Below are 27,806 nucleotides of genomic sequence, written 5' to 3'. Positions count from 1 at the left end.
ATTTGATCCAGAGTATTTTCTACAGGTAAGAGAGGCCATTCAGAAAACGAAACATGTGATATATGTAGCACACAAGAGGCAACTGCCCTCAAGTCCATTTTTCATGGACTCTCTTTTGCCATCCCAAGGATAATTGCAATTATTTAAGCTCAGTAAATTACAGGCAATATTTCATCCTTTGGTCCAAGACTATTTACTAAAATTTTATTTTGCAGGTCCCTGAATTGACATGTCAGGATTTCCTGACAACTAATACTACAGTGCATGATAATGTTTCATTCATAGACATCTAGTTATCCAGACCCTGCGGTTTTGAAGGGTAGCAAAAGAAGATCTTTGGCCGCACAATTTTTTCAATAAAAAACTGCCGGGCCAGGTGAGATGCTCAGCTCCCCGGCGATAGTGGCTGGCAGTGCTGAGTGGAGTCTTGCAGTTCTCCCTCTGCGCATGCGTGAGCCAGACTTGGGCTCCAGTCAAGTTAAGTGTAAAGAACAGAAAAAAAAGGAAAAAATGCTTTATTTTAATAATAAAGCATTTTTTTTTCATATCTAACCACTGGCTAACGATAGGAGGATGGAGGCGGTACTTGTACAGGCACTGTCCTTGTTAAATAGGCTTCACCATAGGCTTTGCATGGGGAAACTTCATCTGAGGCCCAGAGCCTTTGATAAATAGGTAGACGCTTATCTCCCTTTGAGTCTGGGGATAATTTTCTGGCAGCTTCTGTTTGGGGGTATGAGAGAACAAAATTAACGTTAATTAATTAAATTCCATTTTATTGTCCATCAGCAAATATCAATCAAATGATAAAAAAATATAACAAAAATATATATTGTACAGGGGTCATTTTATTATGAGATATAGTAATGTGCATCATCCTTCAGTATCTGCACAACAAGTAACAGTTCAATTTCCAAAAGGCACAGAACAAGATCAAGATCATCTGTGGAAACATGTCTCCCACATCCTCCTACTCCCAATCCAGACACACATTAAACTACTGAGATGAAGGCTATACTGCCCAAGTAAGCATGTAACACAGGGGCGGATTGGCCATAGACCTTACAGGGAAGTTTCCCGGTAGGCCGATGGCCTAACGAGGCCACCTGGAGGCCACCTCAGATTTTCCCGGGGGGCGCGTTTGGATGCAGCGGGGGGAGGCACGTACAGGAAAGCAATCTAAAATATTGGTGTTCAGTGGGCAGCAACAGGCAGCCAATTGCTAGGCTCTCACGGTGCTGTTCGGCAGACAGGAAGTCTGACTTCACTTCCTGTCTACCTGATGTGAGAAGAGACACTGCTCAGAGCAACTGAAGGTAAGTGAGGGGGGCTTAGTATACTATGCTATACTAAGGGGGCTGCCTATACTATACTAAGGGGTGGCTGCCTATACTATACTAAGGGGAGCTACCTATACTATACTAAGGTGGGTTACCTATACTATACTAAGGGGGCTACCTATACTATACTATACTAAGGGGGGCAACCTATACTATACTAAGGGGGGCTACCTATACTATACTAATGGGGGGCTACCTATACTATACTATACGAAGAGGGGGCTGCCTATAGTATACTCTACATTTGCCCTGCATGGTTTTAGAGATGACCCACTGTGTGTAAAGTCATCACATCTAGGTTTTCCTAAATGTTACTACAACCAAATTCCTGTAATTCTAAATCCCGCCTACTTTTGTGTTGGCCCCACCTACAGTTATTTTGGTCCCGCCGACATGAGGCCACTTCAATAATTTTTTCCAGGGCCACTTTAAGTTCCCAATCCGCCCCTGATGTAACATGTTCTCTATTCCACTCATGCTTCATCATCGGCTATTAATATAGCGCTACTAATTCTGCAGTGCTGTAGAGAGAACTCATTCACATCAGTCCCTGCTCCATTGGAGCTTACAGTCTACATTCCCTAAGACACACAGGCTGCAGCCAATGAAACTACTAGTTTGTTTTTAGTTTGTGGGAGGAAACTGGAGCACCCAGAGGAAACCCACGCAAGCACGTGGAGAACATACAAACGCCACACAGCTTCTTCCTATACCAAACAGAGAATAAGTCCATCTATATAGAGGCTCTAGTGTATCAGTTACAGAGGTGTGGCACAAAACCTCAAGACACATAGCGGCAATGACAGAAAGAAATGGGTGAGCTTTAAATAATTCAAATAATCAGCTTCCATTAGGACATTTTTGTACTTTTTAAACTCTTAGGGCTAGATTTACTAAGCTGTGGGTTTGAAAAAGTGGGGATGTTGCCTATGACAACCAATCAGATTCTAGCTGTCATTTTGTAGAAGGTACTAAATAAATGAAAGCTAGAATCTGATTGGTTGCTATAGGCAACATCCCCACTTTTTCAAACCCGCAGCTTAGTAAATCTAGCCTTTAAAGTTTTTCAAAATCACATTTTATACGTTGGACTATCAGCTTCTAACATGTAAAGCTGCTGTCAGCTGCTCCTCAGTGTTCAGCTGGGAGTGTGGTGCTTGGCTATTATGTCATAGCCAAGTGCCACTCTCCCAGTCTGAATTTGCGAGGATGCCACCCCACCACCTGCCACGTAAGAAAGATGTAGTGGGGAGTGGGGCATAACACCCAAGGGGGGGAGGGGGCACTGTCTAGAGCAGGTCTTGCACTGGCCCTGACCACACCTCCAATCTCGTGAACCATGTCAGGAACCATGCAAATCACCCTTTTCCCACCTTTTTTTCGCAACAGAAAAATAAGACTCCTTTAGGAAATAGGGGAATGTTTGTAGGTATGGAGGTCATTGGCAAGTCAAAAGAAGGATTCCTACAGAAAGTAAAAAACACTGTGTCCTGCCCTAACACCCCTCCATTGTCAGATGAATGCTACTTTGCTATCTTCCATGGGAATAATTACATGTTCCAGTTCATCATGTAAATCACATTGAAGTTTAATGATTGCTATACTTTGTGTAAAAATGAATAGGCATGCAATATCCTAATTAATTTCAGGCCTCTCAAGTAATTTAAAACAAATTTGCTAATTCTCTGCATGTGTGCTACTGGTGAAAGGAATAAAGTATTCTAGTGATTCTTAGTACACCTGTGAGTTTTGTCTATTCCGGTAATCCAGTGTATATCATACACACCACAGTTACCACCATACCTGACACAGCCTCCTGTTGATCTCAAAATAGAAAGACCACTCAGGTAGTGAAGTGCACTTCTACCAACTACTACATTTAAAAAATAAAAAAAACTATTAGTGCAGAACCCACTGACTAATAGTACCAATTATTTTCTCTTTACATATCATTATTTCTATACACACTTACACTTTATATGCGCAAGTGTACAATAAATGAAAATACAATTTATTAAAGAATTATAACTGAAAGTAGGTGTCTTGGGGAGAAATCACAACCTTGCATAAAAGTAATGACCATGTATAACACCTGCAGACTCATATTACAGCTTAAAGCTTATCTATGATATTCAATATGCCATTTGAAGGGTTATAATACTCTCCAGCACTAAATGAGGCTCAAAATCACTATGACTTCTTGACATTCATTTTATAGGTCATTAACTTAATCTCTTAATTTTCATTAAAATAATAATAAACGTTGATATTTCACATAACCACAACCAAACTTAGAATGTATCCAATTAACTTCTGTTTTGTGTATTTCATTTCATAATAATTATTTGCCTACAGCAAAACTGAAATGAAAACAGAAGGACTCAGGGAAATTACTCATACTGAATAGTCCTTTGTTTACAATGTGAATATTTAACACGCTTCACTGACATTTTGCATTCTGTCGCTGGTTAACTCCTATGTGACCAAAGTGAGCAGCAGACTAATAGTCTGTTGGTACTACAAAGACATGTCATGTAGCGTTTGTCAACATCACATATCCAGGAACTGCAAATATGACCAAGTCTTAATATTAGAGCATGTAAGTGATGTGCAAACATCATTTGTCTCTTTCACTATGCACAAAGGGTGACACAATGCAATATTTTCTCAGATGCATTTGTGATATGTATGAAAAATCCTCTAACAGATCCCCATCCCACTTCCATAAACCCAGTAATCGCACTTACACTCTGCATGCATGCCAGCAACACCAGCTCCCTTATCTACAGGTTTCAGTGCTGACAGTCTCTACCTCTCTCTGCTTCAGGATTTCCACTTTCACACAACACACCCCATCTTCTCTTCCAACAACCCAGCTGACACATAAGATAAGCGGCAAGTGTTTTCTCTATGACCTCTTTGCATTCTTTATTATGGCAAATAAGAAATATTGTGTCTGTGTGCACCATCAGCAGCCAATTTGTCCTCATGATGTTTCTGCTACAAACACAGCACATTTCAAATAGTATTATGTTACTAGAATGTAAACAGACATTTTTGCTTTCTCATTATTGCCTGTTAGCTTGCTGGCACACGCCTTCCTCTCCTAGAAACAATACATCTACCTAGATAAAAAGCATTAAGCAACAGATTATTTAGTGTTTGCATGTAATTCTTACCTGTGTTAAGATGTCACATCCTCTTCAAAAGCACAAGCCAGTTTTTATCAGAGATCCAGCATAATCCTCCAAACTGCCTCAAGCAGTAATTCTGTTGTGTGCAGTGGTCATTAGTTCTTGTGTTCAAGCCTTTTTTGGGGGCTATTAATGTCACAAGCACTGCTAAGTCATAGCTTTATGCTCCCTGCTCAAAATGTCTGGAATAGTTTACAAGGAAAAGGAGGATGCAAGGCGTACTAGACAGCCATGCTTAAAACTAGTTATCTAAAGCACAGTTAAGGTAGCACTGTGTGTTACAGCATGTGTTAGTTGGAATCTATAAGCCTCTGATTGACACGCTGCTTATGTTTAAAATAAATATCTGTTAAGTATACAGTGAGTGATATGCCTAATTCAACATTCCACATGGGATGATCCTTTTAAAAGTGGGTGGGAAAATATTTTTCAGTTCAGTGAAATCGTTTCTATGGAATAAGGAGGTCTGAGCGATGAATGCAGAAAAATGCATTTGATTTCTCAGCTATGTTTCATCATCATCATCATCATCATCATTTATTTATATAGCGCCACTAATTCCGCAGCGCTGTACAGAGAACTCATTCACATCAGTCCCTGCCCCATTGGAGCTTATAGTCTAAATTCCCTAATATAGATACACACTCACACACAGACACAGACAGACAGAGAGGGATACAGACAGAGAGAGAGAGACTAGAGTCAATTTTGATAGCAGCCAATTAACCTACCAGTATGTTTTTGGAGTGTGTGAGGAAACCGGAGCACCCGGAGGAAACCCACGCAAACACAGGGAGAACATAAAAACACCACACAGATAAGACCATGGTCGGGAATCGAACTCATGACCCCAGTGCTGTGAGGCAGAAGTGCTAACCACTAGGCCACTGTGTTGTTTGAGTGTAAAGAATGATAAAAACTTAAAGCAGACCCGCCTTTCACTCCCCCACCAAACACACTGTGTGCTCCTGAGACTTGCAGGGAAAAGGACGTATATTTATTAGAAAGCATAAATAACAATGATTTGCTATTGCCTCCATATCTGTTGTCGCCTGGGATTTATCAATAAAATATTCCCGGGGCAGCTCAGCGATATTCAGCTGCCTTCAGCGATACTGGCAAGGGGGCAGTAAGACTTCTTTTCACAACTTGCCTGGGCCAATCTCAGAGTATGAGCACATTTGTGAACCGGGCAACTTGTTCGCTCATGAGCAGTGGAACTTAAAGCCAGACTTTTCAGTTCCACTAATAAAAAAGTAATAATAAAATAGAGAGTTTAAAAATAGATACAAGCATCTTATTTTTAAATAACTATTTTAAAACTATTTTTGATGAAACGCTGTATTCAAATAATAAATGTTTTCATTCATTTTTGTTCTGTTATTGCCATTCATGCAATATAGTCTTTGCATGGGGAAGCTATTACAGGCAAAACCTGGCGAATCCTATAGCGGTGCTATCGCTGGCGGCAACCCCTTGCTGGATATCACCAGTGAAAGCTCCCCCATGCTTTACATTAGGAAGCCTATTTAACAAGGATTAATATAGTACAAGCAACGCCGCAATCATCCTGAGATGGCGGTAGTAGGAAAAAAAAATCAATCAAAAAATGCTTTTAAATAAAGCAATTGGGTGTGCTTTTAAATATTTTTAACATTTTTCTTCTATTTTTAAACATTTTTGTTTTATTTATTTCCCATATCCCAAGTGGAACTTAAAGCCCAAGCCTGGGCTTTCAGTTTCACTTTGCATCTATTCTTCCCCTCAAACTGGCCCGGCGATGCAGTAAGTTAGCCCTAACCACTACGGACCAGTATCGGAGAGATTTTAATAATAAATTATGGCTACAGGTGATTTTTTTTTATTATCGCAGAAAATCGCCTATAGCGCCATATTTTAATAAATAGACCCCATAGCTTGAAAACCTCAAACATTTAGTTAAGAAAACATAAATTTACAACCTTAGCACACATGTTTATTTCCTATATTTTATACAATTAGACTGAGATAATCTGTGATTAATTATGATTTACAAATTGTGCTTTAAAGATGGATTACAGACTAGAGGTTTTTCAATTAAGCATAAAATATAATCTTTCCTCGTTATTATTATCCTGTATTTATATAGTACCAACATATTTGCATGGCTGTAGAGTTGCATTCAGATTATCACAGATTAATAACCATACTGTGTTACGGACTTACCTTATCCCCGCCGCTCCGTCCAGCCGCACTTCCGCATTCAGGACCATGTGACCGCACCCGGAGGCGGTCACATGACCACAACCTAGAGGCGGGGATTTTGAATCCCCTTCTGTATAAAAACCTCACTCTGACACTCGCTGAGTGTCAGAGCAACACTTACCTGTTCCTGGCTCCTGCTCTTCGTGGATTGCAGTGTCTTCCTGTTTCCAGTGTCTCCTGTGTGCTGATCTCTGCCTGTTTGACTTCCCTGGCTCTCTAATCCCTGTGTACCGACCCGGCTTGCTGACCATTCTCCTATTCTTGTGTCCCGTGTACCGAACCTGGCTTGTTGACTCCGAGTTGCCTTCTGATTCTGCCTGACTCCAGTCCTGTGTACCGAACCGGCTTGTTGACTCCGCTACCACCGCTTCACTCCGCTGTACTACATCTTGAGGCGAACCTGGGGACCGCGACCTGCGACTCCTGGCAGCGAAGCCCACCCCGCCTTGCGGCGGTTCTTGGTGAACACCGGGGAGATCGTTAGACTCCGCACCTCAGGTAAGCCAGCGCTAATCAAGATTAGTAATATAGTATCCAGAATCTGTTACAGTTTGCTCTGACCATGGATACCACAGCTAAAGATCTGTTGGAGCATTTAGTAGGAAGGATGGATAAACAAGAAGCTAACCAAGAGCAACTTTTAAAATTCCTCAATAGTCTATCCACTCGCTTGGATGTTGTCCAGAACACCCTAGTGGCTGGTGGATCACCTGGGCCGGCAGTGGCCCTTGTACCTCAGGCAGCAGCAGCAGCTTCTTCCTCGCAGCTACGGTTACCTAACCCACCTAAGTTCGATGGAGACCCTAAAAATTGCAGAGGATTTTTAAATCAATGCTCCATACAATTCGAGCTTCTACCTGGGAACTTCCCCTCCGGAAAAACGAAAGTGGCCTATGTGATTTCGTTATTGTCCGGTCAAGCTTTAGCATGGGCTTCCCCCTTATGGGAGAGGGACGACCCCATTCTACAGAACTTCAACCTCTTCTTGTCCACCTTCAAGAAAATATTTGATGAGCCAGGAAGGGTGTCCAATGCCGCTTCCGGCTTACTACGACTCCGCCAGGGAAACCAGTCTGTGGGGCAGTATGCGGTCCACTTCAGAACCATGGCCTCTGAACTTCGCTGGAATGATGAGGCTCTAGTAGCTACATTCTGGCAGGGCCTTTCAGACCGAATCAAAGACGAGTTGGTATCCCAGGAACTCCCTACGTCTTTGGACGACATTATCTCCCTCTGTGTCAAAGTTGATTTGCGTTTCAAGGAACGTAATTCCGAGAAGGAACAGTCGCGGCGTAGCATGATTCGCTTGGCCCCCAACTTCCAAACCCCTGTTCTTCCCCCTGAAGAGCCCATGCAACTTGGGGAGGACCCGCCTATCAGCCGAAGAGAGGGAGAGGAGATTTCGGAACAAGTTGTGTTTATATTGTGGAGAGAGTGGCCATCTTCTGAGTTCTTGTCCCAAACGCTCGGGAAACGACAGGGCCTAACGGGTTCTGGAGCTGTGTCGTTGGGCCTCTTTTCTCAGTGTCAGTCAGTTCCCAATAGTAATGATTGCCTGTCTATTCCCATTTCCCTTCAGTTAGGACAAAAGACCTTCCCGCAGTCATCTCTTCTAGATTCCGGAGCCGCAGGAAATTTCATTTCTGCCACAGTAGTTAAACAATTCGCTATTCCCACACAAGCCTTGGAACAACCCATCTCTCTGATGGCCATTGATGGGGGAAGAATCCCTGAGGGGTCCATCTTGGTACGCACTATTCCTCTTCTACTTCAGATAGGAGCACTTCATCGGGAGAAGATTTCTTTTCTAGTAATACAGAGATCTACCAACCCAGTCATCCTAGGACTTCCTTGGTTTCGTGCCCACTCTCCCACCTTGGACTGGAAATCTGGTCACATATTGTCCTGGGGACAGTCCTGCTTCTCTCGCTGCCTACAGAGAGTGGTTCCCCCGAATAGTCCCAGACGTACCCAAGAATTTCCTGTGACTCTCCTGCCTGAGCCATACCAAACCTTCTCTGATGTTTTTTGTCAACAAGAGGCCACTAGACTTCCTCCTCACAGAATCTGGGACTGTGGCATTGATCTGATACCTGGTAAACCCATTCCCAGGGGCCGTGTTTACCCCCTTTCCCTCCCGGAATCTAAGGCTATGGAGGAGTACATCCAAGAAAATCTAAACAGGGGCTTCATCCGCAAGTCTGCCTCCCCAGCTGGGGCTGGCTTCTTCTTCGTAAAAAAGAAAGATGGGGGCCTCCGCCCTTGCATTGATTACAGAGGCCTGAATGCCATTACCGTTAAAAATCGGTATCCACTGCCACTGATTTCTGAACTATTTGACCGGATCAAGGGTGCCACCATCTTTTCTAAACTTGACCTCAGAGGAGCGTATAACCTTATACGCATTAAGGAGGGGGATGAATGGAAGACGGCGTTTAACACCCGAGACGGCCACTTTGAATATCTGGTCATGCCCTTCGGGCTATGCAATGCCCCAGCCATATTTCAGAGCTTTATGAATGAGCTGTTTCAAGACCTCTTGTACCAATCTGTAGTCATCTACTTGGACGACATTCTCATCTTTTCTCAAGATCTAGCATCTCATCGTACTCATGTATTGGAGGTCCTCTCTCGTATCCGAAAAAATCAGTTATTTTGCAAATTGGAGAAATGCACCTTCGAGCAGAGACAAATTCCCTTCCTGGGATATATTATTTCGGGCACCGGTCTACAGATGGATCCCACAAAATTGAAAGCCATACTTGACTGGCCCCAACCTTCAGGCCTTAAAGCCACTCAACGCTTCCTAGGATTCTCCAACTATTATCGTCAATTTATCAAGGGGTACTCCTCTCTCGTGGCTCCCATCACAGCATTGACCCGCAAATCTGCTGATGCTGGTATTTGGTCCTCTGAGGCTATCCAAGCCTTTATATTATTAAAGTCTCTCTTTTCATCCGCACCCATTCTTCAACAGCCAGATTGTTCTCGTCCCTTTGTCCTGGAGGTAGATGCCTCTTCTGTTGGCACAGGAGCCGTACTATCACAGCGAGGTTCTTCTGGAAAACTTCATCCCTGCGGATTCTTTTCCCGTCGCTTTTTACCTGCTGAGAGGAACTATGGGATTGGCGACAAAGAGCTCCTGGCCATCAAATTGGCTCTCTCCGAATGGAGACATTTACTAGAAGGAGCACAATTCCCTATCACCATATATACCGACCATAAGAATTTGCTTTACTTACGCACTGCCCGATGTCTAAATCCTCGACAAGCAAGGTGGTCCTTATTCTTCTCACGCTTTGATTTCAACATCACCTTTCACTCAGGATCTAAGAACACGAAGGCAGACGCCTTATCTCGCTCTTTTGATCCAGCTGACATGGAATCCTCGGAAGATAAGAAATTCATTGTAAATCCATGTCAAGTATTGGCAGCTACACACCTGAAAAAGGGCTGTCCTCCAGGCAAAACATTCATCTTGCCACATCTACGCACCCGGCTCCTTCACTGGGCTCATCACTCACTCTTCTCTGGGCATGCCGGCATTCGCAAGACCTGGGACTTATTGTCCCGAAGCTACTGGTGGCCTTCCTTGCTGGAGGATGTGAAGAGATTTGTTGCTGCTTGTTCCAAATGTGCTCAACACAAGACCTCTAGGAAGAAGCCTTATGGATGCTTGCTCCCATTACCCATTCCTGATTACCCTTGGTCACAGATCTCCATGGATTTTATCACGGACCTTCCCCCTTCCAAATCCTGTACTGTAGTGCTTGTGGTCACGGATCGCTTCTCTAAAACAGCTCACTTTATTGCTCTCAAAGGCCTTCCTTCTTCCTCCTCCTTAGCCGATATTTTTATTAAAGAAATATTTCGCCTCCATGGCTGTCCTCAACATATTGTCTCCGATAGGGGATCACAATTCATATCAAAATGTTGGCGGTCTTTTTGCAATAAATCCGGGATTAAGCTTGACTTCTCTTCCGCATATCATCCCCAGTCCAATGGGGCTACTGAGAGAACCAACCAAGAATTAGAGAAGTTTCTAAGAATATTTATCTCTAGTAACCAAGACAACTGGGTGGACCTTCTCCCTTGGGCCGAGTTCGCCCATAACAACCATTTTTATGAGGCCATCTCTAACTCCCCCTTTTTTGTTCTGTATGGCTGCCATCCTAGACTACCCACCTTCTCTCAAGTCTCATCTTCTGAAGTTCCAGCAGTGGACTCTCTGGTTCGTAACTTCTCTGATATTTGGGAACAAACCAAGACAAACTTAAAACAAGCAACTACTCGTTCCAAAAAATTCTACGATAAAAGGAGAAGAATGACTCCAAGTTTTGCAGTTGGTGACAGGGTATGGCTATCCACCCAGAACATTCGTTTAAAGGTTCCCAGTAAAAAATTTGCTCCCAAGTTTATTGGCCCATTTGCTATATCTGAGATTATTAATCCCGTAGCCTTTAGATTGAGTCTGCCTCCCTCCTTACGCATACCCAATGTCTTCCATGTCTCCTTGTTAAAACCGATGGTAACCAACAGATTCTCCACCTCATCCAGAACTCCTCCTCCTGCTGTGGATCAGGATCAAGTTGAATACGAGATTAAAACTATCCTAGATTCTCGTAAAGTTCAAGGTGCCATACAGTTCTTGGTGGATTGGAAGGGTTACGGCCCTGAGGAGCGCTCATGGGTAAGAGCCATGGACCTACATGCTCCCCGTCTACTTAAATCCTTCCATAAAAAATTTCCTTTGAAACCCTATTAGGTGTTCGGAGTCCACCTTTATGGCAGGGGGTACTGTTACGGACTTACCTTATCCCCGCCGCTCCGTCCAGCCGCACTTCCGCATTCAGGACCATGTGACCGCACCCGGAGGCGGTCACATGACCACAACCTAGAGGCGGGGATTTTGAATCCCCTTCTGTATAAAAACCTCACTCTGACACTCGCTGAGTGTCAGAGCAACACTTACCTGTTCCTGGCTCCTGCTCTTCGTGGATTGCAGTGTCTTCCTGTTTCCAGTGTCTCCTGTGTGCTGATCTCTGCCTGTTTGACTTCCCTGGCTCTCTAATCCCTGTGTACCGACCCGGCTTGCTGACCATTCTCCTATTCTTGTGTCCCGTGTACCGAACCTGGCTTGTTGACTCCGAGTTGCCTTCTGATTCTGCCTGACTCCAGTCCTGTGTACCGAACCGGCTTGTTGACTCCGCTACCACCGCTTCACTCCGCTGTACTACATCTTGAGGCGAACCTGGGGACCGCGACCTGCGACTCCTGGCAGCGAAGCCCACCCCGCCTTGCAGCGGTTCTTGGTGAACACCGGGGAGATCGTTAGACTCCGCACCTCAGGTAAGCCAGCGCTAATCAAGATTAGTAATATAGTATCCAGAATCTGTTACATACTGACAGTAGAAGCAATTAGAGCATGATGTCAAGTCATTAGGTTCTGTGCTTATTCTAAAAGGAATATTTTTATAGTGCTATTGATCTTCTGAATTAAAAAGAATTGCTGTTAGTTCTTGGATACTTTCTTTTCTCCCATCATGTTTATTTCATTGAAATGTTTTCAATAATGCATAACAAGGTCAAATCTTACACATTACTTACTATACATTGGTCTCGTAAAATTCATTAAGAAACAATACATAGGAATCATATACAAAAGTTATATACATTAACAGGAAGGTACTACATATATTATTATACAATCGATACAACATATCCACAGTGATAGTAATTGGAATACAATAAAACATAGAATAATAAATTAAAAGCATTTAAAGAACTGAACACCCAGGAGAACACCCACATTCATTATTACCCTCAATTAATGCATAACGTGATGTAATCCAATTGGACCAGATTTTTAAGAATTTGAATTCCGTATTTCTACTAATATAGACAAACTTCTCATGACCCAATGTTTCATTGACTTAACCAACCCATCTCTGGAAACCAGGGCTCTCAGTGCCATCCAGTTCTGGAAATACATATTTTGGCCAAGATGAGGAGATAAATATTGGCATATTGGCTACATGTTTTATCTAAGAGGTTTTTCAGTGTTATACCAAATATAGTTATTTTATCGGCAGGGCCATCTCTTCCATTGGGTACAATGGGCAGGTGCCCGGGGGCCCTGCGGGCAATGGGGCCCGTCCAAGGCAGCGCTGGATAAAAAAAATCCTCAAAAAAAAATAAAAATTAAAATACTTACCTTGCGGTCACGTCAGCGGCGATCCGGCTCCCTCCCTGGTCCCCTCTTCCGTGCTGTGCTCGCAGTGAATGTTGGGCGTGATGTCACGCCCAGCATTCACTGCGAGCACAGCACGGAAGAGCGCAGAAGAGACTCAGCGGCGTGGAAAAAAAGAAGAGAAGAGGATCGGACTTAAGGTAAGTTAAGGGGGCCCCTATAAATATATATATATATATATATATATATACATATATATGTAAAAAAAGTGATTATATATATATAATCACTTTTTTTTTACATACATATATATATTTTTTTACACACACACACACTATATATATATATATATATATATATATATATATATATATATATATTTTAGGGGCCCCTGTGCACTCCATTGCCCGGGGGCCCATAATGTAGTTAAGGTGGCCCTGTATTTCGGGAGTGCACACATGAACACTAAAATGTCTTATATGGAAGCCCATAATAAGTTGTAAAAGGTACATGATCTCTCTTCACATTTTAGGCAATTTGATTCCTCCCCTGCAATACATGAAGCTGAATTTGCTGAAACCTAGCAAAAAGCATTGCTAGATTTCAGCAATGTATCGGGCATGTCCTAATGCATTAGAATATGTCTCATCTGTTAGAGCTCCTAGGTCACCTTCCCATTGCAACCAGAAAGTGACAGCAAATTATCCCCATAATTATTTTAATAAAAGTTTACAAATGATAGAGTATTTTACAAATCCCCATAATGAATAGAGTGTCTTTCATAAGGGCATCCAATAAAATGGGCATTCCACTGCCAAACTGTACCACAAAACATGACGAAGCTGCAAATATATATAAAAGGCTGTCATAGGGACTTATGTTCAGTTTAAATTTCTTCAAAAGATTTTAAGTGATTCTGCATATAAAGATGACCCACCTTACTTATCCCATAGCAGCTCCAAGATTTATCCCCCTCCAGTTCTTGGACACTTTTATAAGTGAAATGTGTAGTGTCACTATTGTGTGGACTACTATTTTTTTCTGACAAAAGATTAGAAGGGGATTTTATTAAATTGATTTTTTATGGGGATGTAAGTAACCCCATTGCTGGTTAATATTTTATAAAGTATTGCAATGGACAAAATTAAAAATATATGAATCCAAATCTAAAATGTTTTAGTTGACTAGCCATACAACCTACAATTTTATATTTTGATATTGTATTTTATGAGGGGTTTTGTCAGTGACTGAACCTCTATGTATACTATCAATCAAGGTCAACAATGACATATATAGCCTATAAGAAAATATATTCCAATATATGAAGGGGGGACATTAAATTACTGAAGCAGCTGACAGTATTAAAATAAATAGCAGTTTAATACCCCCTGTGGAAATACAGAGGACGAAACTCATTGGAATCTTTCCTGCGACATTTAAGTGACTGACTTGCCTGATTTCCTATGGATATTTCTCCTAGGAAATGGTTCTACTAGCCAGAGGAAATTTCCCAGTAATATCAGCTGTTCACAAGGATTCCAGATAATTTTTCATAATTTTAATGTACGGGCATTATTGTATTACACTTTTTTTGTTTCAGTTTCTTTTTGGGATATGAACTGGATCACTTCCAAGGGGAATTGACTAAGAAGTTCCAGTACAAATTATCAGATCTGGGTTCGCAGGTTTGGGTCTACTGGGTTCACTGAAACACAGAGAAGGGTTAGATGGTGTTAGGCGCCGCTCTCGCATCATGCCGGGTGCCGGGAACGGACGCCTGTCTTCTCCGATGGACCCCCGTCCCGTTGCCTAGCAACTCTGTCTCATGATTTGGCTCCCTCGCTTATTGAATACTGACCCTTGGCTTTCCTCCCGACCATTCTTCTGGATCACCCTTCTGTACCGCGCTCCTGTTTGGCTTCGACTCATACCGTACAACTTCTCCTGTAAACTCCCGCTGCACTGTTAACTAGCTTAAGGGACCGTGACCTGCGCGCCCCACGCAGCCAAGCCCATACCTCCTTGCGGGGGGTCCCTGGTGAATACCGGGGGTATGTTAGACTCCGCGCCTTCCTGCCTAGTAGAGTCAATACTAATCAGAGGCATCTTCAAGTCCGATCGTGACAGATGGATCTTTAAAGGCTAACTCAGCACAAAACTAAACATCTCATTGTGGGAGAAATTAATTAATTAAATTAAAATAGAAAGTTTTATTATTAGCGCTTGGTAGATCTGGGAATTGTTAAACTCTAATTCAGGGATGGCCAATCAGTTTGAGACCAAGAGCTAAAAAATATCTATAGGTACCGCAAAGAGCCAGCTTTACCTTTTATATGTGTGTTCATATGCAGATACCCAGTATAAACATGCACATACATACATTACACACATACATTGAAAATATAATATTAGTTACAATATCTTACCAAGTGAAAAAGATTATATCGAACACATTGCTAAAATGTTCAGAATAATCATCAAATCAGCACAGCTCTTACCTCGCTGCTGTGTCCAGTGGAGGAGGGTTCAAAGGGCTACTTATAGTCTTTTCCCAGTAGCTCACTTCTACTGCATACACAATGTGCTCCTTTGACCTCTTTACATGCCCATCGGATCTTCCCACATGCCATGAGATCCCCCATATGCCCCTTACATGCACATAAGCCTCTCCAGATGCCATCAAATCTACCGACATGACCAAGAAATGCTCGTCAGATATTCCCATATGCTCATCAGACCTCTCCAAATGCTCATCATACCTCCCCACATGCCCCTTACATGCCCATCAGCCTTCCCACCTTTTAGGAGATTTCACTAGATGCCCTTGTATGCCATCATACCTCCCCACATTTCTCCTTACATGTCATCAGACTTTTCCACATGCCCGTTACATGCCCAACAGATCTCACCACGTCTCTTAAATGCCATCAGACCTCCCCACATGACATCAGATAAACCCATATTCCCTATATATGCCATCAGACCTCCCCACATGCTCCATACATGCTAATTAAACCTCTCCAAATGCCAATAGACATCCACACATTCCATCAGATCTCCCCAAATGCCATCACATCTCCTTACATGTCTATTAGCCTCTTCACATGCTATCAGATATCACATGCCCCTTAGCTGCTGGAGCTCATGCAGACCAAGGAGGATGAGCACACTGCACTCTCTCCTCCTCCTTTCTTGATTTGATTGTCTGTGACACTGTGACCTCCTTGCAATTGCAGAGGAGGTCACAAGACATGGCTGCTCTCAGTCAGTTGAGCAGCTGAATGTTTTCCAATCTGCCCCTGCTGGCAGCTGGAACACTATACTTTGTTGATGTTCCCGGCCAGGAGCCACATTTCAAAGCTTAAAGAGACACATGTGGCTCTAGACAACAGGTTGGCCACTGCTGCTCTAATTGTTGCAGTTTCAAATTATTACACTAAATTAACAGACACAATAGGTCTTGGATGAAAATGCAAAACTGCAGGCCTGCAACGCAAATGCATGTTTGTGCTTTTTGTGAAAGCACACATTTTTAAGGGGATGCATGAGGGCATTTGTGGGAGGTGCAAGCTCTTCGGATGGGAGGAGCCGGGGAGTTCTGGGTGTGTCATGCTGAATGCGGTCTGGGTGCATGAATGCACTTAGTTGAGCATCCAAATGCAAAAATAAGATTTTGTTTTGTGGGATATTATTTGAATGAGATTCAAGGAGTGGAAATGACACATTTAGCGCAGGTTGTTACCTGATTAATTGTGGTCCACAGTGCAATTTGTTCCCTGAAAAAAGGCTTCATGTTCCCATGTCTTTGTAGATGGTGGAAACCAGGTAGTGGCCTATACTTTCAATGGGAACGCAGACTTCACAAACACACTATATATGGGAAAGTACATTTCAACCAAAGTAATAAAAACATTCAACCACGCAAAAGTGGCACATGTAAGGGCAGTCCTGATGCCCCTTCACACTCATGATTCATTTAAGATTTAAATAAGGCTAATTGCTATTTTATAAGGAAAACTAAAAACGTGAAATTAATAAAAGCAGTGCTCCTACAGTGGTAGTAGGATGGATTTTGCTCTCCATTATGTGCAACCCAGAAAATTAGGCACATTTACGCAAATATAAATGTATTGTGTGTCAGTATAATTTGTGGTTAGTAAGTGACTTTACAATCAGGATCAAGTGTATAATGAGAAAACAACAAGGAATACAAGCATAAAACACATTAATTACCAGAAGCTACAAGTGGAAAGCTCAAAATAATAACTTGGCTTTGACTCATGCTACTAGTGTTTGGAGTTCCCTATAGGTTTTCCAATATGTTTAACCCACAATAAATGCAAAAATAGAACAAGATGTGTTCTGAATAAATGAAACACAGCTAGAAACTTACTGTAATGCTAGTTAAATTGGCAATGGAAAATTTAACCGGATATATTTATTTTTTTAAAGCTAAAATGTGGGCGCCCTTTCTTGTTGAGCTTGATATGCTTTTGCATAATTGGCTGCCCCAAGGGCTTGACTTATAGCAGTAGGAGCGTATTATCTCTGGGTATTAGATGGGCAGAACATAGTTGGAGGCAATAGGAAAAAAAAAATGCGGATACCTGATGGAATGGAATCTTTAGAGGTGAAAGCAAATTCCAAGGAATGGGACAGGAAGCATATAGAAGCAGAGTCCAGTAAACAGTCAGAGGTCAGGGGTAGACAGCATACAGAAGCAATCTCAGGTTATAAGTTTCTGAATTTATGCATAAATATGAACTTATATGTGTTGCAAACTTCATCTAAGTCATAAAAATAGATATTTTTTTTTTTTTAAATAGGGCAGCAGTACCTAGCTTATATATGATGGTCATCCCATTGATTGACACTCCTGACTGTAATTGTCCCCTTGACTGAACTTTGTGTTAATTGATTTATTAGGTACTCTTTATCTACTTTTATGACTAAGATGTATATCTGAACACATTTAATGTATTTTTATACAGAAATCCAGAAAATTTGAAAGGGTTCACAAACCTTCTAGCACCACTGTATATCTTTTGATTAACAGTATGTATAAAAATAAATCGAGCTCATCCCTTTGGAAATATACACATTTGCTTACATTCGGTATTCTGTTTCAATCTCAGGCAGAAATTTAACATCCACCTCTATTTATTTGAATAAAATATCATAGGTTTATTTTAAACATTAATTGAATGGATGTCCTCTCGCTTTCTTAAAATTAACATCTCCAAAACCGAACTCATTGTCTTTCCCCCACCCAGGCTCCCTTCTCACCATGACCTCTCTATCGTTGTTAACAACTCCACTATCTCCTCTGTCACCCAACTCCGCTGCCTAGGTGTCACTCTCCACTCCTCTCTCTCTTTTGCCCCCCACATTCAATCCCTTGCCCAAGCCTGTCGCTTCCAACTCCGTAACATTGCCCGCATCCGTCCCTTCCTCTCTCAAAATGCCACCAAAACTATCATCCATGCCCTCATCATCTCCCGTCTCGACTACTGCAACCTCCTTCTTTCTGGCCTCCCCTGCTCCCACCTTGTCCCCCTCCGCTCTATACTCAATGCGGCTGCGAGACTCATCTTTCTCTCACGCCGCTCCTCCTCTGCCTCCCCTCTCTGTCTTTCCTTACACTGGCTCCCCTTCCCCTACAGAATCCTTTTCAAACTCCTCACCACCACTTACAAGGCTCTCTCTCAGTCTACTGCCCCTTACATCTCTAACCTCCTCTCCATTCACACTCCCGCCCGCTCCCTGCGCTCGGCCAATGATCGCCGCCTCTCCTCCACTCTGATCACCTCTTCCCACTCTAGAATCCAAGACTTCTCCCGTGCTGCCCCCCTTCACTGGAACGACCTCCCTTGCTCCATTTGTCTCTCACCCAATCTGTGCTCCTTCAAGCGGGCACTTGAAACTCACCTGTTCCTTAAGGCCTACCAACCATCCACTTAACCTCTCACCTCTTCTGGTTCTCCCCTGCCCCCTTTCTCTCTCCCCGTTGCTTCACTGGCTCCCTTTTGTGCCTGACTTTGTTTACCCTCCCTTAGGATGTAAGCTCGAATGAGCAGGGCCCTCTTCCCTCCTGTCTCCATACCTGTTCTTCTGCTCCGTCTCTACTGTATCTGCCTGCTTGGAGTTTCTGAAGTACTGGTACTTTGTGTTTATTGTCCTGTACTGTTTTACCCTGTATAGTCTACTGTTTGTACCATGTACGGCGCTGCGGAAACCTTGTGGCGCCTAACAAATAAACAATAATAATAATAATAATAATAATTTACTGTATTATTAACAAATATACATATAAGAAGTCCTTTTTCTTAGCATAGTGTTTTTCAATTATATTTGTGATGAAAGCACACTCAATGGCCACTTTATTTGGTACACCTTTCTAATATTAGGTTAGACTCCCTTTACCCCCAGAACTGCCTGAATTATTTGTGGCATGGATTCAACATCAGCTGGAAACATTACTTAGAAATTGTGGTCCATGTTGACATGACAATAGCATACAGGTCCTGCAGATATGTTGGCTGCACATTCTTGCTGTGAATCTCCCACTCCACTACATCCCAAAAGGTGCTTTATTGGAGATGTGGTGACTGTGGTGGCCATTGGAGTGCACTGAACTCACTGTCATGTTTGTAGGTCCAGCTTGAGATGATATGTAATTTGTGACATGATGCATTCTCCTGCTTTAAGTAGCCATTAGAAGATGGGTAGACTGTGGCCATAAAGGGCTGCACATGGTCAGCAACAAAGCTAAGGTAGGCTGTGGCATTTAAAAAATGCTCAATTGGTGTGAAGAATCTAATGTGTGCCAAGAAAACTTTTTCCATACCATTGCACCACCACTAACGTACACTGTTGACACAAGGCAGGGTGGATCCATGGATTCATGTTGTTTATGGTAAATTCTGACCATACCATCTGATTGTCACAGCAGAAATAAAGATTTGCTAGAACAAGTAATTTTTTTTCCAATCTTTAACTGTCCCATTTTGGTGAGCTTGTGCCCACGGTAGCCTCCGTTTCCTGTTCTTAGCTGACAGAAGTGGCTATCATATCTATATACAAAACCATAGACAAAAAAAGTAAACACGGCATTACTAGTATAAGAAACGGGTTTGCACTCTAAATCTTGCTACATTGCATTTTACAAAAATTGAACATTCCAAAATAGGTTGACTGCCTTAGCAAATATCTGAGTCAATTAAACTTTTAGTCAAAGCTCCTTTCAATGAGGTTGTTTTCAATAAATTTCCACCAGTGTCTCTGCGTAAACAACTGTTTATTATATATCCCTTCAAATGGTTGAGTCTTTCTTGAAAAAGGTGAGTCATATCTATCTTAAGAAACCAATCTACTATCAAGGGATTGGACACTAAGAGAGTGGAATCAAGCCCACAGCAAAGTTCATAGCATATTTGAAAATAACAGTTTTATATTTAGATATTGTCATAGGAAAAAAACTTAACAGGAACGTAAGCAGATCATTTAGTGAAGAAAGGGAGTTTTACAAATTTATAGACCTCACTCAAAAGGGCTGAATCGCTGTGTATATATACAGTGAATGACCAATGCATCAATCATTTGTGGCTTGTCTCCTTTACTTTGCTATATCTAGAACTAACATTTAATATACTACATAAATATATTTAACTATTATTCATCAGATATAACCAGACTCATTTCCTCAGCCTAGTTCTGAGTGTAAGAAAGCACAGGAGGATCAAATTGTATAGTAAATGGCATGAGCGGGCATAGATTTATATAAAAATAAAGGTTTCATGATGTAAGCTGGTGGCAAAATGTAATTTTACTAGCCAAGCTGCTAACAACGTGTTGAATTTCAAATATTGGCACTCCTCTGTGAGAGGTAGTAGCAAAGTCTGATGGAAAATTTGGAAAAGGACCAGGGGGTAAATGTATCATAGTGCAGGTTGTACAAGTCGCCGGAAATCGGCGAGATGACAGCTTAAATTTAAAGCGGCGCTGCCTTATAAAGGGAAGTTTCCCTTTTTCCCAACACGCTCTATGATACATTTACCCCCAGGTGTCTGTTTTGCTATGGTAGATCCTAAATCCCTTCATCCTTCCGTGCCTCATGCTTTGAATGGTAGACCCATAAAATCTAGATTGTGTGTCAAAGGGTTGAGCAAAGAATAAAAAAATGACAAACAATTATGAGAAAGGAATAATTTCCACAATTGCTAGAGGCTGATTTTAGTGTTTCTCTGATAGCATGGGTTAGTAAAGATTAATGTAACAATTTTAAAGCATAAGCAACAAAGCATCATAGGTAGCAATACATGCTTACTTGCAAATTGTGCTGGGAAATCATGTGAATAATTATTTGTGATAATTGATGCCGACCAGAAAATATTGTGAACAAAGACAGGACATGAAGTCTCCGGCTAAGTCTACTCCTGAACATAGACTATGCTTGCTTTCTTGGGAGTGAAATAACATACTCTGGGTGCTCCCCCAAATTTTAGAAGCTTGGTTTGTGCCGTGTGTTTTTGTAAAATATTCAAAACCAAAACTAACAAACTACCAAAAGTAACATAATTTTTTTTTGATCTTACTGAAATATCTCTCTTAATCTCTCGCATATAAGGTAGCAAAGTTAGTCCTATATTTTTTCCAAATATTGTTGGCTAAAAAATGTTCCCATTTAGTCAATAGAGAATGTGGCATTGGTATGGTTTAAAATAGATATAAGTGCCAACGTAAGATATTCATTTTGATTATATTAATTCACTCAAGCCAGGATATGTGATCCAATTTTGATTTGAAGTATGAGAGGAATATATTTGAGACACATTAGCTGTGCAGGATTCAATGAGATAACTAGTCCTAAATATTTGTTATTATTAGTTTCACATTGAAAGGGAAAATTGGATTTTAATAGTTGTTTCTAGGCTGGAGAAAACATTAATAGGCAAAGCCTAAAAATTAGACTAATTCATTTTGAAATTAGCTACTGAGCTAAGCTGACTTTTTTGTTTATATCGCAGGAATATATATATGAGATATAAAAGGGCATTATCTAAAAATAATAGCAATATGTAATAAGAAGGCTTTGAGAGTCTAAAGGCTTATTGAAATAAATTAAAGTTTATTTTCTTGTTGAGAGGGAAAAAAAAGAAATACAGCTATACACTGGGCTATGCACCAAAAACTGAAATAGAGCAAAATGCTGGTGAAGCGGGAGTCTCTCTGCTGCACAAAGCTTAAACAAGGGCATGAGCCTGAGGAGCAGACAGCAACCTGCTACAATATCACATGTAGATTTTGTTGTATAGAATCTGTTAGAGATGCAATATGAAGGATCAAAATGAAAGGTTCAAGGAGACATCCCTGCTACTGCCCTTAGAGACGGAAAGTACCACTTACACTTATCCCTGAGTTTCTAAAAAGAAAGTATTGTAAACCTTTGTAGAGTATACATAGGACACTTCAAATGTTTTTTTTGTGAAATGCCTTTTCAACATCAAAAGAAAGCACAAGCGATGTATAGTACATACAAACATCATCACTACACATCCCACTTGATCAAAGTAATTAAATAAGAGATATGTGTTTTACTTCTATTAAGACCCTGTTAACTTGATGATTTTCTATCGCTGCCTATCGCCGTAATAGAAAATAATTGTTAGCACAATCTTTCATTCAAATAGCACTGTGGCAATTGAGCTGTCAGGCGACACTGGCCAGCAGTGGTAAGAGTATTCTTACCGCCCGCCAGTGTAATGTCCCTCTGTGCATGCCAGCTCACACATGTGCACTGCAACTGGAAACCTGGGCTTTTGCTTCTAGTTTGTGATTAATTTACACAAATAAATGAGAAAGGTAAGAAAAAAAAGAGAATATCTTTACTTAAAAAGAAAGATGCGTTATTTAGCTAATAATCTTTCTCCTGAGATGGCAGTAACTGTGGGAGGACAGCTGCTGTAATTGTAATATGATTAAAGAAGTTTAAATGGTCAGCATCATATGAAGCATATTTAACTTTTCCTTCGGCAGATCCCAAATTGTAGAGAGTTGTATATTATTGCAAATAGTCTTCTACTATGGAATCTATAAAATGCAACTTCTGGCCATTAGCTGAAACTATAAAATGTATAGGTGTGTATAGCTGTTTTTTATGTAAAGCCCAAGCTAGCATCCTACTGTGTTTATTATGTGCAACATAACACCTTTGAATAAACCATTGAGCAAGCTTTTTGGTATTAATTTCATAGAGTAATTCAACTTGCATCTCAGATCAGTTAATCTCTGGAGAATAATGGGAAATTGCTGTGCTTTATGGAGTATCTCTGCTGTTTTCTGTAAAAGGTTCAGGCAGCTCTCTTTTCACTTTTTTTTTTCAACTCTACTTCTATATGTACTAATGCACCTCAAATTGTATATTTAGGGGACTCCCAAATCACACTCTGTGAAAGCTGAACAGAGGCATTTCCAGCAAAGTAGTGGCTTATTGCCTTTATGATCATGTCTTGGTTTAAAACATCAGCTATAAGTGAATTATTAGGACACTCCAGTTTGACTAAATGCAATGTTAATGTTTTCAATAGAAATGCATGTTATATTGTGGAGCTGGTAATCTTTTAATAATAAATAATGAAGTCTAGAAAACCATTGATGTGGTTGAAACAAATGTGTAATTATGATCAGAAGACTGCAGGGGTGTTTTAGGTGTAAATATTCTAACACAAGATCAAGTCTACATAAAGTTGACAGAGGCATAATTAACTGAAGTCAAAAAAAGGCTCCAATATTAAAGTTAAATAACCACCACTTGTTTGAAAGGTTAAAACTGTACAAGTATGCTAGTTAATGTGTATACTCATTTAAAATTGGACATAGGTTGGCTAAGGAAGATGTTAGTCCTGCATTACCCAAAGTAATAAATAAGTATCAACCATTTAAGTCATTTATAGAATCAAGCACTTTCACTTGACTATCTCTAGAGATGAGACTTATAAATAGAGATGCGCGGGCTCGGATCCCCGAGAACCGAACCCACCCGAACTTCGCCTATCCGAGTACCGAGCCGAGCAGGCTCGGTACTCTCCCGCCCGTTCGGAATAGAAATCGAGGCAAAACGTCATCATGACGTAGTCGGATCTCAGAGCTCGGTTCTTGCGATATTTGAAAAGCATAAATACCCGCCTACACAGCAATCCATCGCCATTTGACAGAGGGAGAGAGCAGGGTTAGGTCACAGGCTGTATTAGAGCAGGGACAGAGCAATAATTGTACACCTTATTCTTTGTATTATTATTTCAATTCTAATCTATTCAATTTTATTATTATTACCAATTCTATTAGCAATTGTTAGAGCAGGAAGAGAGGAGACTTTTTTTTTTTTTTTCAATATTTTGCACTACTAGTGCTTTGGGGTGTCCCATATTCCCCAGTGTGAAACAATAATTTTTCTGGCTGCCAAAAGTCATATTTAGCAGTATCTATCTATACAATATTTTGCACTACAAGTGGTTTGGGCTCATTAAAATGGATTCAAAGCAGTCCACATATGAGCAGAATCAGCAAGCAGGTGCTGGCATCAGTCCTGATGGTAGTGTTCACAGTACGTCATCTGGTAAAGCTTATGTAAAAGTACATTGTCTTTTTAAATCAGGGAAAAAAACACACACCAAATAAAATTTGACCGTGTTGAAGCGAAAAAGAAGTGTACTGCCGATAAAAAAAAAATTGCCAACATGCCATTCTACACACGCAGTGGTAAAGAAAGAATGAGGCCTTCGACTTTCTCTGTTAGTGGCAGATCAAAAAATGTTACTGAGCCTTCTTCTTGTACGGTCACTCATGACCAAGCAAGACTAAGTAATTTGGAGTCTAAAAGTGGTGCACAACTACTTTTATGCGGGAAAGCCGAGCTGCAAGAAAACAGTAAGGCATTAGAGGATAATGTAAGCTCTGAATCAGAAATTACACCAATCCCTGTGGAGAGTCCATCCAACAGTGGGATGTCTAATCGTGAGCATTCTGTTTGTGTACCCATAAAGAAGGGCTATTTCAGCAGTTCTGCTGATGTGTGCCTGAACAGCCCGAGTGTAGCCGGTGATACACAAATTGAGGCTGCCACTTTGGAATTAGAAGAGGATGAGGGGGAGATTTGTGTAGGCGATGAGGGCGCTTATGATGATGTTGATGAGGATGATTTCTATTTTACTCCTAGTGGAGAGGGGGTCTGATGCAGACAGATACCAAACAGCCTTTGTCCATTTCAATTTATATTGTACAGTCTATAACGGCTGAATTTTTTAGTATTTTCTACAAGTGGAGGGGGGCCTATAAAGACAGAAACCAAACTGCCTTTGTCCATTTCTATTTATATTGTACAGTCTATAACGGCTGAATTTTTTAGTATTTTCTACAAGTGGAGGGGGGCCTAGAGAGACAGAAACCAAACTGCCTTTGTCCATTTCTTTAGATATTTAAGTATAAGTGTAGGGTGTAATATACACCCAAAGACGATGGCTGCATTGCCAATATGCATAGATGGAGAGGAAGAAAATCTGGTTTGTGTGTAGAATTATGTACGGCCTACCAGGAATTAAACTGTTTTTTTTCCATAATTTATTAGCTTTACAATTACATTACTTATCCAAGAAACAGGTGGAGCACTAAATTCGGTTATTTTATGCCCAAAAACATTGATTTTTAAACAAAATTGCAAAACAAAACCAAACAAAACCAAAACCAAAACCAAAACACGCAAGGGCGGTTTGGCAAAACCAAAACCAAAACATGACGGTAATCCAGATCCAAAACCAAAACCAAAACACGGGGGTCAGTGAGCATCTCTACTTATAAACAACATCAGAGTATAGCTGAGTGCCTGCACCCTTTTCTTACTCAACATGCTACCAAAACTCGTATCCATTCTCTGATCATCTCCTGTCTTGACTACTGTAACCTCCTGCTATCTGGCATTCTCGACACCCATATATCCACACTTCAATTCATCCTGAATGCTACTGCAAGACTAATCTTCCTCTCTCACCATTCCACATCGGCTGCACCACTTTGCCAATCCCTATACTGGCTCCCTGTGTCCTCCAGAATCTAATTAAAATTATTCACCCTTACCTACAAAGCCCGGAACAACACCACCCCTCCCATCCCTCTTAGATCTACCTCTGACCTGCGCCTTGTCTCATCTCTGGTAACCACCTCTTACTCCCGCCTACAAGACTTCTCCTGTGCTGCCACCTACCATGTTCCATCAGACTTTCCCACAGCGTTCAAATCTTTAGATGTTTTCTCAAAAAAAACAATCTCATTTTTAGAGCTTCCCTTATTCCTGATTATACTATTCACATCAATACACCCTCACAACCATCCAAATCTGCCCTCTAAGCCACATCTGCTCCTCTTATTTCACCTGTGCCCTCTTCCACTTCGAATGTAAGTTCTCCAATGAGCAGGGTCTTCCATACCCTTTGTTTTCATGTTTTGCATTTATTTTGTCTGCCTTGTCTGTCCTTGTTTTATGTATGTCATGTTTTCCCTACTGTACAGCACTGAAGAGCACTGTGGCATCTTACAAAACTTTGATAATAATAATAAAAAATAATAATAATAATAATAATAATAATAACCATCATCTGTGTATTGTGCACATTTGTTTTGATAAAAGTAGACTCTACATATCACATATGTAGGGCACCCTGTCTCTTTCCTCTGGGACTCAAGAATCATTGAAACCTATCTAAGATAATATTGCAAGGAAATTGCTCTTGTAAATTATTTTGAAAAAGTTGAATAACCATATAAAGTGTTAGGTAGATTGGTGTATTGATTCGAACAGGCATTTTATTATTTTAATATTTTTGCATATCTGTAAGTTATTTAGTCTGACTTGCAGTTGCAAGCATGTGCTTGTGCTTGTGGAGTAATTGTATTATTTTTTATTTATACAGTGCCACAGTGCTCAGAGATGGTATTGGGACAGTGTGAAGGTGCATTAGCGTGGGTAGTATAGGTGGGAGGAGGGTAAGCTCTAATAAAGAGATTGGCTTTCAGATAGTGTTCAATGATTTCAAGACTGTGGGAGAGTCTGATCAGGCATGGTAGGGGATTCCATATGTGGATAGCAGCATGCGAGAAGTTTTGTAGGTGTGAGTAAGAGTTTGTTACCAATGGTGAGGCACAGGTCAGAGGTAGATACAAGTGGGTGATAGGGAGAGTATTTTGAGATGAGATTTGAGATGTATGAAAAGGTGGTGTTATTGAGAGCTTTTTAGGTAAAGGTAAGTCATTTTAACTGGATTCTGGAGACACATGATAGTTGTGTGCAAGGCAGCTGTGTTATGTGCTTGGATCTATTCTACAATTGATATTCTGTGGATGGCTATCTCAAATTTTATTGATTGAGCAATATCACAAATCACATTGCTCAATCAATAAAATTTGAGATAGCCATCCACAGAATATCAATTGTAGAATAGATCCAAGCACATAACACAGCTGCCCTGCACACAACTATCATGTGTCTCCAGAATCCAGTTAAAATGACTTACCTTTACCTAAAAAGCTCTCAATAATACCACCTTTTCATACATCTGCATTTGAAAACATTGATTTTAAACAAGCAAGTAGATTTGAGAAGCTGGTAGTATCATCCAGATGGACATTGCAAAACTCTGTCATCAGACCTTCGCAGGCATGGAGGTCATTCAGGCATTTTTGGTGACTGGCGAACAACTGGCTCAAGCTGGAAAAAAATATTGTCAGGGGTGCATTTATCTCACTCCGTGTCTCCCCGAATGTGGTGGTATGTATCTCCTGGCCCTTCAC

The 27,806-nt window shown here is 41.0% G+C and overlaps 1 protein-coding gene across 1 annotated transcript in view; it reads right to left on the bottom strand.

The window, feature by feature from the left end:
- Window positions 1-4,822, bottom strand: part of KCNMB2 (potassium calcium-activated channel subfamily M regulatory beta subunit 2) — a 375,173-nt gene extending 370,351 nt beyond the window's left edge. The window contains exon 1 of the mRNA XM_075202157.1: window positions 4,520-4,822. The gene's annotated coding sequence lies outside the window, so the exon portion shown is untranslated. The remainder of the gene's footprint in view (window positions 1-4,519) is intronic.
- Between the last annotated feature and the right edge of the window lie 22,984 nt (window positions 4,823-27,806).

The sequence above is a fragment of the Mixophyes fleayi genome, chromosome 3, assembly GCF_038048845.1.
Source record: "Mixophyes fleayi isolate aMixFle1 chromosome 3, aMixFle1.hap1, whole genome shotgun sequence".
NCBI lineage: Eukaryota > Metazoa > Chordata > Amphibia > Anura > Limnodynastidae > Mixophyes > Mixophyes fleayi.
The sequence above is the reverse complement of the archived record's forward strand: the minus strand, read 5'-3'. Positions and strand labels throughout refer to the sequence as shown.